We start from the raw sequence: 13,214 nt of genomic DNA on the forward strand, positions 1-13,214 counted from the left end.
TCTCTCTCTCTCTCTCTCTCTCTCTCTCTCGCTCTCTCTCTCTCTCTCTGTCTGTCGCGCGCGCGATCAGTTTTCCACGCGTCTGAATAGTCAAATACACGTGCACACAGATGTCTAAATGTCCATCATGTGGAGTATCTCGCGTGAATACAGTCGGTTATGGCTTAAGTGGACGTAAACAGGTGGGTAATAACTGGATATTTGTCAGTTACGTCCATGCATTCAGCAGCCCAATTAAATAGGCCTGTCCATCATTAATGTTAATCAAACAACAAAACCTGTTAAATATGTTAAATAAACTTAGTGTATCTGAAAAAAGATTATTTTTAATTTACTACTGTTTTTGTAATTTGCTTCTTTGTTCTTTTATATAGCATAACACAAATAACTTGTTCTCATACTAGCTCATGCTCATACATTGTCCACCTCTTGCCCACCTGTACATACCAGCTGATATAAAATGTAATCTTGATTTGGGTGGTCAGTCTGCATTTAAAAGTTTGAAAGTGTTTTAAATCTTCTAAATCAAGTAAAATGACTCAAAGTAATTTAAGCATAAGAAAGTCAGCTTTAATCATATAAAATGTAATTTACCAACATCAAAATTGTGGCCAATAAAAATGCTAGCCACAGTTCTGTCATATGTTATTTATTTACTTTTCCTACTGTTTTAGGTTTTTGCCATAGTATCGTTTAAGTATCGGTATCGTGATACTGAAGTTGGGTATCGTATCGAAGTCAAAATTTTGGTATCGTGACAACACTAGAATACAGACCAAAAGTTGGTCTCTTTTTAAATCACGGCACTCATCAGATTATTGCTGAACTTCAAAAAATGAAAGTGTAAAAAGTTGACTGAAAAGCAGATACTAGTACTGTACTAAACATTTTATACCAAATATATATTTAACAAAATAATTTCGACTCTAAAAATGCTTTAAAATCAAAGCCATATGTCTAATCAAGTTGTGTTCCAAATTTGAAGTTGATATCTCAAAAATTGAAGTTCCCATGAGATTTTGTTTAGCCGCTGTATCAAAAATAGCCACCAGGTGTCACCCACTTTCAATTTTTTAAAAAATTTGTATGTGTTCTCCTGTCAACAATATGCGTCGAGATTAGAAAAAGTTTTGATTGTGTAAATTTTGTAATATGAAACATGACACCACCCACTAGGGGGGAGGAGCCCGCTAAAAGTAATTTAAATACCGTTTCCAACGTCCTATTTGAGTATGGTTTACTGAGGGTCTAAGCTAGCGGGATGCTGACAGTTAAAGAGTTAAAAGATGTGTAAGTTTTAAAAATGCGACCCTGCATTCTTTCCATTCTGTTGACGGATCTTACAGAACTTTAAAGGGGTATTCGGCAAGTGTTTTTCATTCTGTGATGTGCCGTAAAGCTTTTTGTATTTTATAATGTCTCTTTTTTTCTGTAGGCTTCAAGTTTGTTTTTTATTTATTTATGTTAACTTTAATGTAATGAAAAGAAACCACTATTGTTTTCACCTTGTATTCTCTCTCCAACTCTTTCATCTTCTCTCACATGTCCATTGTCCTTGTGTCACACCTGACAATCAATTTGTGTTTGCTTTAGTCAAAATTAAACATTATTATCAAGATGAATCGGAAATGTCCTCTTTCCTGCATTTGTCCATCAGGAGTTTATTCGGCCACATCCCTCATTATACAACCAGGAACAATTGTACAGCCATACTTTGATCTGTAATTGGAATGCTTATAATGGGATTGTTGACATTAAATACTATCAGCATGTTGACATATGTGACAGTATAACGTGCTAGAATCCATCTTAAACTATTTCTATTAAGTTTAAAAAAAATGACTACCTCATATTATTAACATAAAAATATATACTTTTAAAAAATAATGTTACGCATGAAGACAAAAAGGGATTTAAAATTGTGAATTACAATATAGGTGTTAATCTGATTACTGTTTGGTGTCCCATAATTAATTTTATTATTAAAGAAGTTTTGGGAAATTTAAAATTTTTAAAAAATCCTATAAAAAGCAAATAATATAATAAAGAGACAAGCCATGTAAGTGTTTTCATTATTGATCAGGATTGCCGTAAGATTTGAATACGTCTGTTTAATTTGGTTAAAATAATTTTCACAGATTTCTTTATATATACAATCAAGAAATTAAATAACACATTTAAGCTTTCACTGACATTATCATTCATCCTCATGATTAACAGTAAAACTGACCACAAGTGCACCATTCACCACCTCTTTTCTGTAGCTCCATTCAGCATCTACTTTCCTCTGCAACAGAGCTGCCTTTCAGTCCTTTTTCCACCTTCTCTCACAAATAAATACAATCATCATCATCCTGATTACTGTGTGACGTATGTACTCTCTTGGACAACCAAATACGTAAATAAAAACACACAAATGGAACGGGCTTGTTAAAATCATTAGCGTGAGAAGCCCAGCAGTCCATATAAAATTAACAAGACAGTTACACAGCGCTGCGCAGCGATTTCATTTCCTCAGCTGCCAGTCTGTTTGCCTCGGCTAGTAACATAACATTACACTCTGTTTAAGAGGCATCCTTTGATTCGAGAGCCTTTGTTTGTGCTTTTCTCTGTTTCTTTGTGCTTGCATGAGTGCTGCAGTACAGGATCTGCAGTTATCTGTCAATTTATGTTTTCCTAGATATTCATCTGTCATCCTTTTCTACTCCTCCCAGGCTTTTGTTGCTTTTCTCTGTCTGTATATCAAGGCAGGCTGGACAGAAATGAGAAAGCTTTAGTTCAAAGCGAGGTTTAAAGCGGATAAAGAGGCATTGCCGACCTTGATCTGTGTTCTTTTTGCCTTCTGACCCCCACTGAGTTAATGACTGCAATCAGGACGGCCCTCCGCTGAGCAGCAAAGCGTTTGCACACATTATGTATGCCTGCACACGTGAATTCACACACACCTACTAACACATATACCTAGCCATATCAATGGTAAACCCGGGACATGATCTACGTTATTAGGCTGAGTAGTATGATAAGGAACTTCTAATGGTTCCCTGCAGTAGTGGACATACAGAAATTATAACATCTTTTCTGATATTCATTGCTTAAAGGGACAGTTCACCCAAAATTAAAATTCTGTCATCATTTACTCACTCTGACATTCCAAATGACATTTGTTCTTCTTTGAAATATTATATGTGTCTGATGTTGTTTTGGACCCCATTTGAAACTTTCTAGATGAATTTATAAACACCGATATTATAGTAATATAAATTATATCTTAGTAAATATAATTAGTATATTTATAAATCTGTGATTCATTATACCATACGCATTTTTTTAAATCCATAAAAAAAGTCAAAGGGGTCTAACATTGTTTTGGACCCTACAAAAACGCATTCTTGAAACAAAATACAGATTTAAAATATGGCAAAATGTTTAAAATGCACCTGAGAACACCTCCCTTTAGCTTAAAGCATAATCAGATAAAGCTGAATAATTATTAAATGAACATACAGAACAACTTATACAAACACTTTCACAGTTTATACAGTGGTTGCAAACACATACAATGACTTGTTACCCGATGAAATCATCACGTTTTTGTATGATTTACTTGTGTGGCAAATATTGCATGCTAAAGTAGTTAATGCATTATATATACAGTATAATGCATTAGTTTGACTTTCCTTACACTGGGTTACTTGCTCTGGTCTGTAGGCTTGTTATGTTTTCCTTCTGTTTACTTTTACCAGCCCCAAGACAGATTCCTAAAATTTTAGTGTTATTATTATAAAGAAAAATTACTAACTGAATGAATGGAGCTTTTGAGAGAAAACATTATTTTGGTGTGAAAAGGTGGAACAGGTGAGGGTAAAGTTATTTATATATTTATTTTTATATTATATATATTTGAGAACTAGTTTATATCATATCTTTATGATGCAACTTGCATCAATTGCATGCATCATTTCTAACATTAAAACAATGTGGTTCAGACTCAGATCCGTCAATAAGGTCTTTTGTCTAAACTTGTTGATCCAGTGCCCCTTTCATCTCACCAGAAAGCCCAGGAGAAATTGACTTAAATGAACTAGTATTTCATGTCTTTTCACACGAGACCTCACATTGATTTTACTGCTTGTCAGTTCAACGTTGTCTCCTTGCATTCCCCTTGTAAAGCCTCCAGAGCCTCCACACAAAAGCCTCACATTCTTTACCTCTCCTGCTCCTTTGCGAGAGGTCTGAAAATCATTGGATTACGGAGCAGGAGCCTCCATCTGAGACCAGGTGTTGACTCGGAGTCAACACGCAAATGACCCCATATATTTTCAACATTGGACCACTTTGACTTTACAATAAAGTGTATAAAAATGCTAATTATCAAGTTTTTTTTTTAAGTGTGGAATCTGTTCTTTCTGGCAGAAATGCGATAAAACCTCATGCCTGATCTTCTGAGGGACTGATTGTTAAATTTTGGGTCTTTCAGCACTTCTATTAAAAGGAAGTCTGCCGAAGACACATATACGCATGCATTGCCAGACAAATGCTCTGTTAGACAAAAACAGCTGTCATTTTCATTTCTGGCCACAGAAGAAGTTCTCAATCTATAGAAAGCCATACGAGGTCAGAGAAATGTGGAACTGCTTCGATCTGGCCCTCGTTCCTGTCCAACTGGGCCCTGGAAACTTTCCCTTCAATAAATCCACTGATAATGGGAAATGACTGCAGCCTGCTCCATGTCTGCTTGATTTGTGCTGCAAATGCATTCTGCCTCCGAGATATTTATCCAAATCCACTACAATACAATAGAAGAGGCCCGAGAGATAGCATGTAGTTGAGTATGATGTGTTCAGGAGAAGTCTTGTGCAGTACTTGGAGTCCCTGACCACTTTGGACATATTTCTCTTGTTTTATAACAAGCCATCACGCAGATACCAATATGTCAATTTTTTTTTCTCTTGCAGACATGAATTGTGGCTCTTTTCAGAATGTAACTAGTTTGATGTTTTGTCGTTCAAAGAGGAAGCTTATTTAGATAAGCTAAAACACTTTTTGTTTCAACATCTATCAATGTATTTTTTGCACTGTCACACTCTAAAAAATGCTGGGTTAAAAACAACCCAAGTTGGGTTGAAAATGGACAAACCCAGCAATTGGGTTATTTTAACCCAGCGGTAGGGTTAAATGTTTGCCCAACCTGCTGGGTAGTTTTATTTAACTCAACTATTGTTTAAAAATTACTGTATTGCTTAATTAAAATTAACCCAAAGTATGTTGGAAAAGAACATTTATTAATGTTCAATGAATAATTATTAAACAATAATTATAAAAAAAAATGTAATTATTAAAAAATTATTAAAAAAAATTTATTAAATTGCTTATTAATAAATAAACTATTAAACTATTAAATTTATATTAATAAAATATTAAAGCTTATTAATAAACATTCACTTTTTGTCTATTATTGTTGCCTCTAATTGCATCTGGTTTTTAATTTCCCAACTATTTTGGGTTCATTTTAAGCTAGCCATATAGCAATTTTTAAATAATAGTTGGTTTAAATAAAACTACCCAGCAGGTTGGGCAAACATTTAACCCTACCGCTGGGTTAAAACAACCCAATCGCGGGGTTTGTCCATTTTCAACCCAACTTGGGTTGTTTTTAACCAATCATTTTTTAGAGTGCATAATATTCATGTCGTCATAATTTTCGTCTGTTACAAATGAAAGCAGTTTATACAGTTTGTCCAAAAATGTATATTATTTGTAAATTATAGTGTCAAGTACAAATTAATAACCCATGCACCAGTTTTGTGCATGAACTTATTGAATATTGTTCAAATTATTGTGGTGCCACTTTGTGTTTCTTCCATTTTCACAGTTTTCCAGTAGTTTTTCTAGTACTTATTGGACCTACTTAAAATCAGGGAAATTCTATAAAAAAAAAAAAAGTCAAATTATTTCTTCACCGTTTTTGTGACGGCATTGGAATATCATGCTTTTAACGGAAAATATGAACACAATAACTTAGTTATAAAAATCGTAAAACTGCAGAGCCTATGATTTTCAGTATGAAGACTGATATTACCTCATTTTAAATAATTAAACTCAATTAAATTATTTAAATAAAATATAAATATATAATTTATATTTTGTTTATATAAAATATAAATATAAACAATTTTACCTTATTTAATTATGTATGTATAATTTATAATACATCCATAATATATTATAATATAATACGATTATAGGGACAGAACTGTGGGAACTTATAAAAGGTACGTTTTTGAAAATCAGTCTTATTAGTCCAACAGAATAAAACAACTGCCAAGAGTGCAGTGAAACCCAGAGGACGTTAATGTAAATATGGAAGCAAATATTGACACAGATCACCCAGTCTGAACAGTGTCACTAGCACAAGCTGTGACAAAGAGCTCTCAGCTTCTATCTATCTGTTCTCTATGTGTCAGAGGAGATGGATGTATAAGAACACCTCATGATATTGGCTCCTCCCACCATCTAACAACACAAGAGACCTGAGAAAAGGAGAGACAGGAGGGAGCGAGTGAAGAGAGAGGGTGAGTGAATGTAAGAGATATGTTAATACTAGGACAGGCTCAAATTCAACAGCATCAGCGCACCGGTGCTCATGTAAAGTGGGAAATTAAAGCTCAGACAAGCAGAGTCTCAGGAACGGTGGGACATTTCTTGGAATAAATTGCATGCCTCTATCTGAGGGCTGTTTGAAGAAATGAAGCTCTGAATTCGGTGAACATGAACTTGGGTGAAAGCAGCAAAACTACAGTTTTACAAGTTCACATAGGGTGGTGAAATATCTCAATGCTCTTCATAAGCACAGCAGCTCTTATGTCATCTAACCATCACGAAGCAAAACTGCAGCTTTAAAGAACTGAACGAGGATCCTCACAAAACACATGGATTACATGGATTATTGCTGCTGATTCAAGAAAACAGAGTAAGTTCTTTAAAATTAAAATGCATCTGCACTGCAAAAATAAATTTTCTTAACTTTATGCAAAAAATATTTGACATATTTTGACATTTGACATTGACTTTTTGAGAATATATATTTAATTCTTCTTGAATTAAATATTTTATTTAATCTCACCCTATTGGTAAATAGTTTTCCCCCTTTCTAAGCTTAAATCTAACAAAATTAATTGAGATTTATTGTAAAAAAATATATATAAAAATAAAATAATGTTACGAAAATAACATTTTTACAGTTATTTACTGCAAAAATAAGTCAGAAATTCAGCATTAGTAAGGCAAAATCTGTCCGAATCCAATAGCATGGGAGTATGCATGCCATACTGACAGTAACTATTTTAAATAGCAAAATTTTATTGCTACTTATTTTAGAATTATATGCAGTTTTCATGACGCATACATTCACATTAATTAAGAGACTACATAGTATGTGTGTAGTGTGATTTTATACAAATTCAAAAGGCTTTTAAAAGTGGAGAAAAGACTTTCCCTTACACAATCATATAAACCTAAAATCTTGAAAATTAATGGACATTTCATCAACTTGGATTTATATCTGACATTTTTGTTGAAATTGAGTTATTCACATATTCTTATTCTGTGACAACTTATTTATATTATGTGATGTTTTTATTTTAAGTTGTGTACTTTTTGGGGCTTCTTTTTAATACAAAAAGGTTCTATCTACAAATGAGTATATAATGCAAAAGCTCAATATCTCAAAACTCAGAATGCAGACAGAACCTTATAATTCTAAGGTGGCGATTTTTCAACTACCCATATACTAGTTTGTAAATGACTACTTTGGAATGTGGAAACAAAGCAAAACTAATTTGTTTACATTTAGTGCCAGATTGATGAGTTTTGTTCATGCAGACTTGCCACTGTATGAGAAAAATGCCCCTTCATCCGCTAACTGGTTAATGTCTCAGAACATAAAGAATGTTAATTGGAATAAGCATTGCATTGTTATTTCTAGTTTTAACTTCTGCAAAAAGTAAGAGTCTCTCAATTTTTTGGTAGTTTTGGGTAGCTCTTGTATAAGTGAAGATGATATTTAGTATTAAAGAATGAAAAATGAATCAGTGCAATAATGAAGACAAAGTTCATGTACTATTTTTTTTTTCTTATTATGGTCCCTGTGAACTTTCATCCTGCCAGAGGTTCCTCAAGATGTTCTTATCAGGTGTGAGAAGCTGTTGAAATCCAACAGGGAGGTTTCGGACACGTTGAAGCAATATTTTAGTGTGCAGTTGATTAAATCAATAAGGTGCTGAATACTATGATACATGGCGGGCATCCATGACCCGGAAAATTAATTTGCAATTGCATAAGCCATTGGAAGATAAAGCTAAAGAAGAGTATTTTGGAAAGAAATACAATTTTTAATGACGCACAAAACTGTTGCAACGTGACCTGTTTTCTAGACGCTTGCCATCTTAAGCAATTATTAAGGTCTGCATATGATATACCTGAAATTGGCCAATTTCTGGAAGTCCAATTTGTCAAAAATCTTTATTCTGTTTGTCAGAATAATTTAAACACAATTATATGTGTAAATGAAAAAAAAGTGTCTTAATATATATTTGTCAGTTGTAGGCTTTGGTTCTGTTTAGTTTCAGTGTGTTTTAGTTTGGTTCTCCCTTTTCCAGTCTGCCTGTGTTTCTGATCCTTGTTTGTTTCTATAGTTACTGATTACATTCACCTGTTGTTCATTTAGTTACCTCATTACTCCCTATGTATTTAAACTTCTGTTCTTGGTTCTGAGTTGTTTCTGATTAAGTGGTTGTTTTTCTAGTATATTCCTGTGATTGTCTTGCATGTTCTTTGTTAGATTATTATTAAAGACAATTTAAAGGATTTCAATAATGGACTTGCCAGCCATCCAGCTGCTCTGCCATGGGCAGAAGGAGCAAAGATCACACAAGGGACTTTATCTGGACTGCATGCTCTGTGTATCTGCCTGGGAATGGTCCTTGGGGGGATTTCATTGCTTTCGTGGAGTGGATGCTGGTGAACAACAGATCTGCGTTCACCATCTGCCTCACTGCAGAGGATATCACTAGCCCCACTCCAGACCCAGAGCCCAGCCAGCCGCCTCCTACACACTGCATGGAGCCTATGCCAGAGCCCAGCACAGATGAAGTGCCCCGAGCCTGCTGCGATGACAGCGCCAAAGTGGACAACTGAGCCGATCATCGCACAGAGCCCGAGCCCCACAAAGAATCTGAAAAGATGCATGAGCCGACAACATTGTCCGTGCTAGTGTGTGTCATTGTGACCTTTATGGAGCTCTGCCAATGCACCAGTGTAAGAGGATATTTCCCTGAGTCTCCCACCCCCACTGGTCCCACCCAGCTCAAAGTCTCCTGTGCCTCCGTTGGTCCTGCCCAGCTACAAGTCTCTTGTGTCTCCAAAGATCCCACCCAGCCTCCCTCTCCCACCTCCTCTACTACAGAGAGCAAGTCCTTCAGCCTCACCTCCGCTGTTTCGCTTCAGTCCCTTGGCTCCCCCTCTGTTGACTCCACTCTGCTGCGTGGATCTGCCTTGGGTCTTCCCGTCTCCAGCTCTGCCTTGGTTAGTGAATCCCCTGGCTCCACCTCCAGTCACCAAGCCCATCACTCCACATCAGCCTGTTGACCAATTGGCTCCACCTTGGCTCCTCGCTCCCTCGGCTCCACCTGGGACCAGCCACCAAGCCTGTCACTCCACCTCAGCCTGTCAACCAGTCAGCTCCACCTTGGCTCCTCCCTCCCTTGGCTCCACTGGGCTCCCTCGTCCCTCTGGCTGCACCTTGGTCAGTCATTGTTCTGCCTGCTCCATGGACTTCCGGGCCTTCAGCTGCGCTTCGTCCCTCCATCCCTTCGGCTCCATCAAGCTCCAACCTGTCCTCTGGCACCGATTTGGTCCTTAGTCCCGCTGGCTGCACCTCAGTCCTGCAGCACCTTGGCTCCACCTCAGATGCTCGTCACTGCTGCTCCGCCTCGGCCACCAGATCCATTGGTGTCGCTTGGTCTCATCAGCTCTTGGTCTCCAGCTCTGTCTCAGTCTGCTCTCCTCAGGGCTTCTCCCTCCCTTGACCCCGCCATGGTCATTCGTCCTGACTGTGCTCTGGGTTCCAACCTGGCTCCTTCTGCTCTCTTCTCCTCCCTCCCAAATTTTCTAATTTTTTAATCGAATATGGTACATTTTTGTGTCCCATTATGTTAAAGGACAAAAATAACATTGTCTGCAGTGGAAACTATTAGATATATTTGATCAAATATTATCTAATATTAAAATGATCATAATGATCATTATATCATAATATTTACATAATCTGTTGAACCAAAATTCACATCATAGTCCAAAACTATTTTTAATTTTTAATCTAATTTTAATGACCAAAAACATACTATTTAGCTTAGCTTAGTTACTGAATAGTTTTTACCTCCTGTCTGACAAACATTTTACATACTTCCATTCACTGACCATTTTCAAAAGGATAAACTGCCTATCCAAATACATAAGCCAGACTTATTATGCATTTAATAAAACAACCCAATGCACAATTATTACATAGCCACTAGCCAGTCATCTTGGAGCAACCTGAAGTGATCTATCTAAGCACACCATCACACCGCTACCATTGATGTCTAACCATGTTTAAAACACTTTCAAGTATACTGAATAAAAAGCAGCTTGCAAAAGCAAAGTGCATTTTTGTATCATCAGCTATATTTAGTCTAGGTCAACATTTCTGTTGCACCATATTAGTGGATTCCTCAGAGGGAAAGGGATTCAAGGAAAGGTAGAAAATGACAAAGCAAGGGTAAACCGAACAGCTCATGCATCAGCTGCTTCAGAATATGACCTCAAACACTGCTGTGACAGGGACACTCGCTTTTATTTATGACTGGACCTGGAAATACAGTGAAATACATTAAAAAAAAAAGGATTTTGTAAAAAGCAAGAGTTTCACAATCTTAGTATTTATATTTGCTGAAAGAGAATGAAGAATAGAGTGCTTGTAGAATGACAGATGATAGATATCAGGTATTATTTATGTGGTGCTGTAAATTACTTTTCTAAATGAAACATTCTTATATTAGTCAGACCAGAATTCTGGGCTAAAGAGTTAAATGGTTCAATATAAAAAAAAAAAAATACAATTTAATTTCAGATAACTAATTAAAGGCTGTGTAAATATGTAAAAAAAATCTGAAATTTATTTTCTGTCAGAAAGTTCTAAACTTGTGTGGGAATTAAGGGGAAAGCTGTATTAACACCAAGAGACACATAGCTCACATGCATTGTAAAGAAACCTCACACTGATTTAAGACGAGGTGATGGCTGGAAACAATGGTCTTTCAGAAAGAGAGAGACTGAATGAGAAACATAAAAGGAGCGAGAGAATGTGCAGAAACAAAGGGAAAGGTACAGTCAAAGACATGATAAAAAGATAGATGGGCAGAAACAGTATAATAAGCACCTCATTATTTTTTTTTTGGATTGGACTGTATAATGTATAATTCATTTAATTTAATTTAATTTCAAAGTATAATGAAATGAATTAATAGGTATTAGCAAGTATCCAGGTTCAACCAGTACATGATGAATTATCACCATTGTGTCTTTGTTCCACACTATAAAATCCTGTCACATTCACTGTGTAATGTATGGTGACAATGCTTCATGCACTATGGGATGGTATTTTGCTGCTTGTATAGATATCATGACAAATTTGTAAGTAAAATTACATTTATAATTAGTGTTGGGTCTAGCATCACTGGATAAGAAAGATGATATTTGTTCCTATTTAACATAGCCTTTCTTATTCTCATATATGGGCAAACTTTGTATTGGTATGCATGGCCCTATATCTAGTTATTTCTCTTTTGTGTGTTCACATCTCAGTATCCTATTGCTCACCCCACCTCCTCCTCTCTGTTTATTTAACCCAGTGTCCCATGCTACCACTCTTTCTCAAACTGTCAATCTCATTTTTTTATCTGAATTATTTATTTGCATAGTTAAGAAAATATACCACATTTTATTGGGATCAAGGAGCAGTTGATAACAGACAGAGGAAGCGATAGAGAACGGGGTAAAGGAATGGGCAACGGAAAAATAGAGGGAGGACGAAAGAATGAGGAGGACTTTATGGAGTCAATCGGGAATGAAAGAGATACTAATGGGGAGCGAATGTGATGGACTAAGCTGGGTGGGATAGTAGGAGTCAAATCAAGTCAGGGAAAATTTAGAAAAGAAAACAAAAAAGAGAGGACTTGACAGACTCATTTTAGGAAAAAAACTGTAACCATGGAGAATAAAACAAATCAAAGAGTGGAAGAGGAAGCAGATTTGTTTGCTTGCTTTTTGTGTGTCTGTGAAATTGCTAAACTAACTGAGTGGTAAAAGATCATAAAACAAGATGAGTGTTGCAAAGCGATGGCCGTATACGGTGGTGGTCAGAATTATTGGCACCCTTGGTAAATATTATCAAAAATGACTGTAAAAATAAATCTTAATTGTTTATCCTTTTGATATTTTTAGCAAAAATCTATCATTTCATTGAAGGAAAAGAATTGTAAGTGGGGGAAAAATCACATTATGAAATAAATGTTTTTGTCCAAAACACTTTGGCCACAATTATTGGCACCCTTAGAATATTTTATGTGTAAAATATCTCTGAAGTATATTCCCATTCATATTTACATTTTTTAGCACACCAGGGTGATCATGAACATGAAATTGTCCAGCCATGACTTCCTGTTGCACAGGAGTATAAACATGAGGAAACACAAAGGCCAAATTCCCTTAAACATTCATCACAATGAGTAAAACCAAACAATATAGTTCTGATGTGCAGCAAAAGATTGTTGAGCTTATTGAAAACAGAAAGTGGCTGTAAAAAAATAGCTAAAGCATTGAAAATCCCCATTTCCACTATCAGGGCAATAATTGAGAAGTTCTAATTAACTAAAGATGTTACGAATCTGCCTGGAAGAGGACGAGTGTCTAAATCGTAGTAATGCATGGGGGGGAGGAAAGTTTGAGTGGACAAAGACTCTCCAAGGATAACAGCTGGAGAATTGCAGAGATTAGTTGAGTCTTGAGTCTCAGAAAGCCTAAAAAAATTATCAAACAGCACCTACGTCCCCACAAGATGTTCAGGAAGTTTTCAAGAAAAATCCTCTGCTCTTATCCAGAAACAATCTCCAGCATAT

The 13,214-nt window shown here is 36.0% G+C and overlaps 1 protein-coding gene across 3 annotated transcripts in view; it reads right to left on the reverse strand.

Moving 5' to 3' along the window:
* The window catches only part of fam3a (FAM3 metabolism regulating signaling molecule A), a 77,639-nt gene that overhangs the window by 48,150 nt on the left and 16,275 nt on the right, over positions 1 to 13,214 (reverse strand). The gene's annotated exons all lie outside the window — the stretch shown is intronic.

The sequence above is a fragment of the Chanodichthys erythropterus genome, chromosome 20, assembly GCF_024489055.1.
Source record: "Chanodichthys erythropterus isolate Z2021 chromosome 20, ASM2448905v1, whole genome shotgun sequence".
Classification (NCBI taxonomy): domain Eukaryota; kingdom Metazoa; phylum Chordata; class Actinopteri; order Cypriniformes; family Xenocyprididae; genus Chanodichthys; species Chanodichthys erythropterus.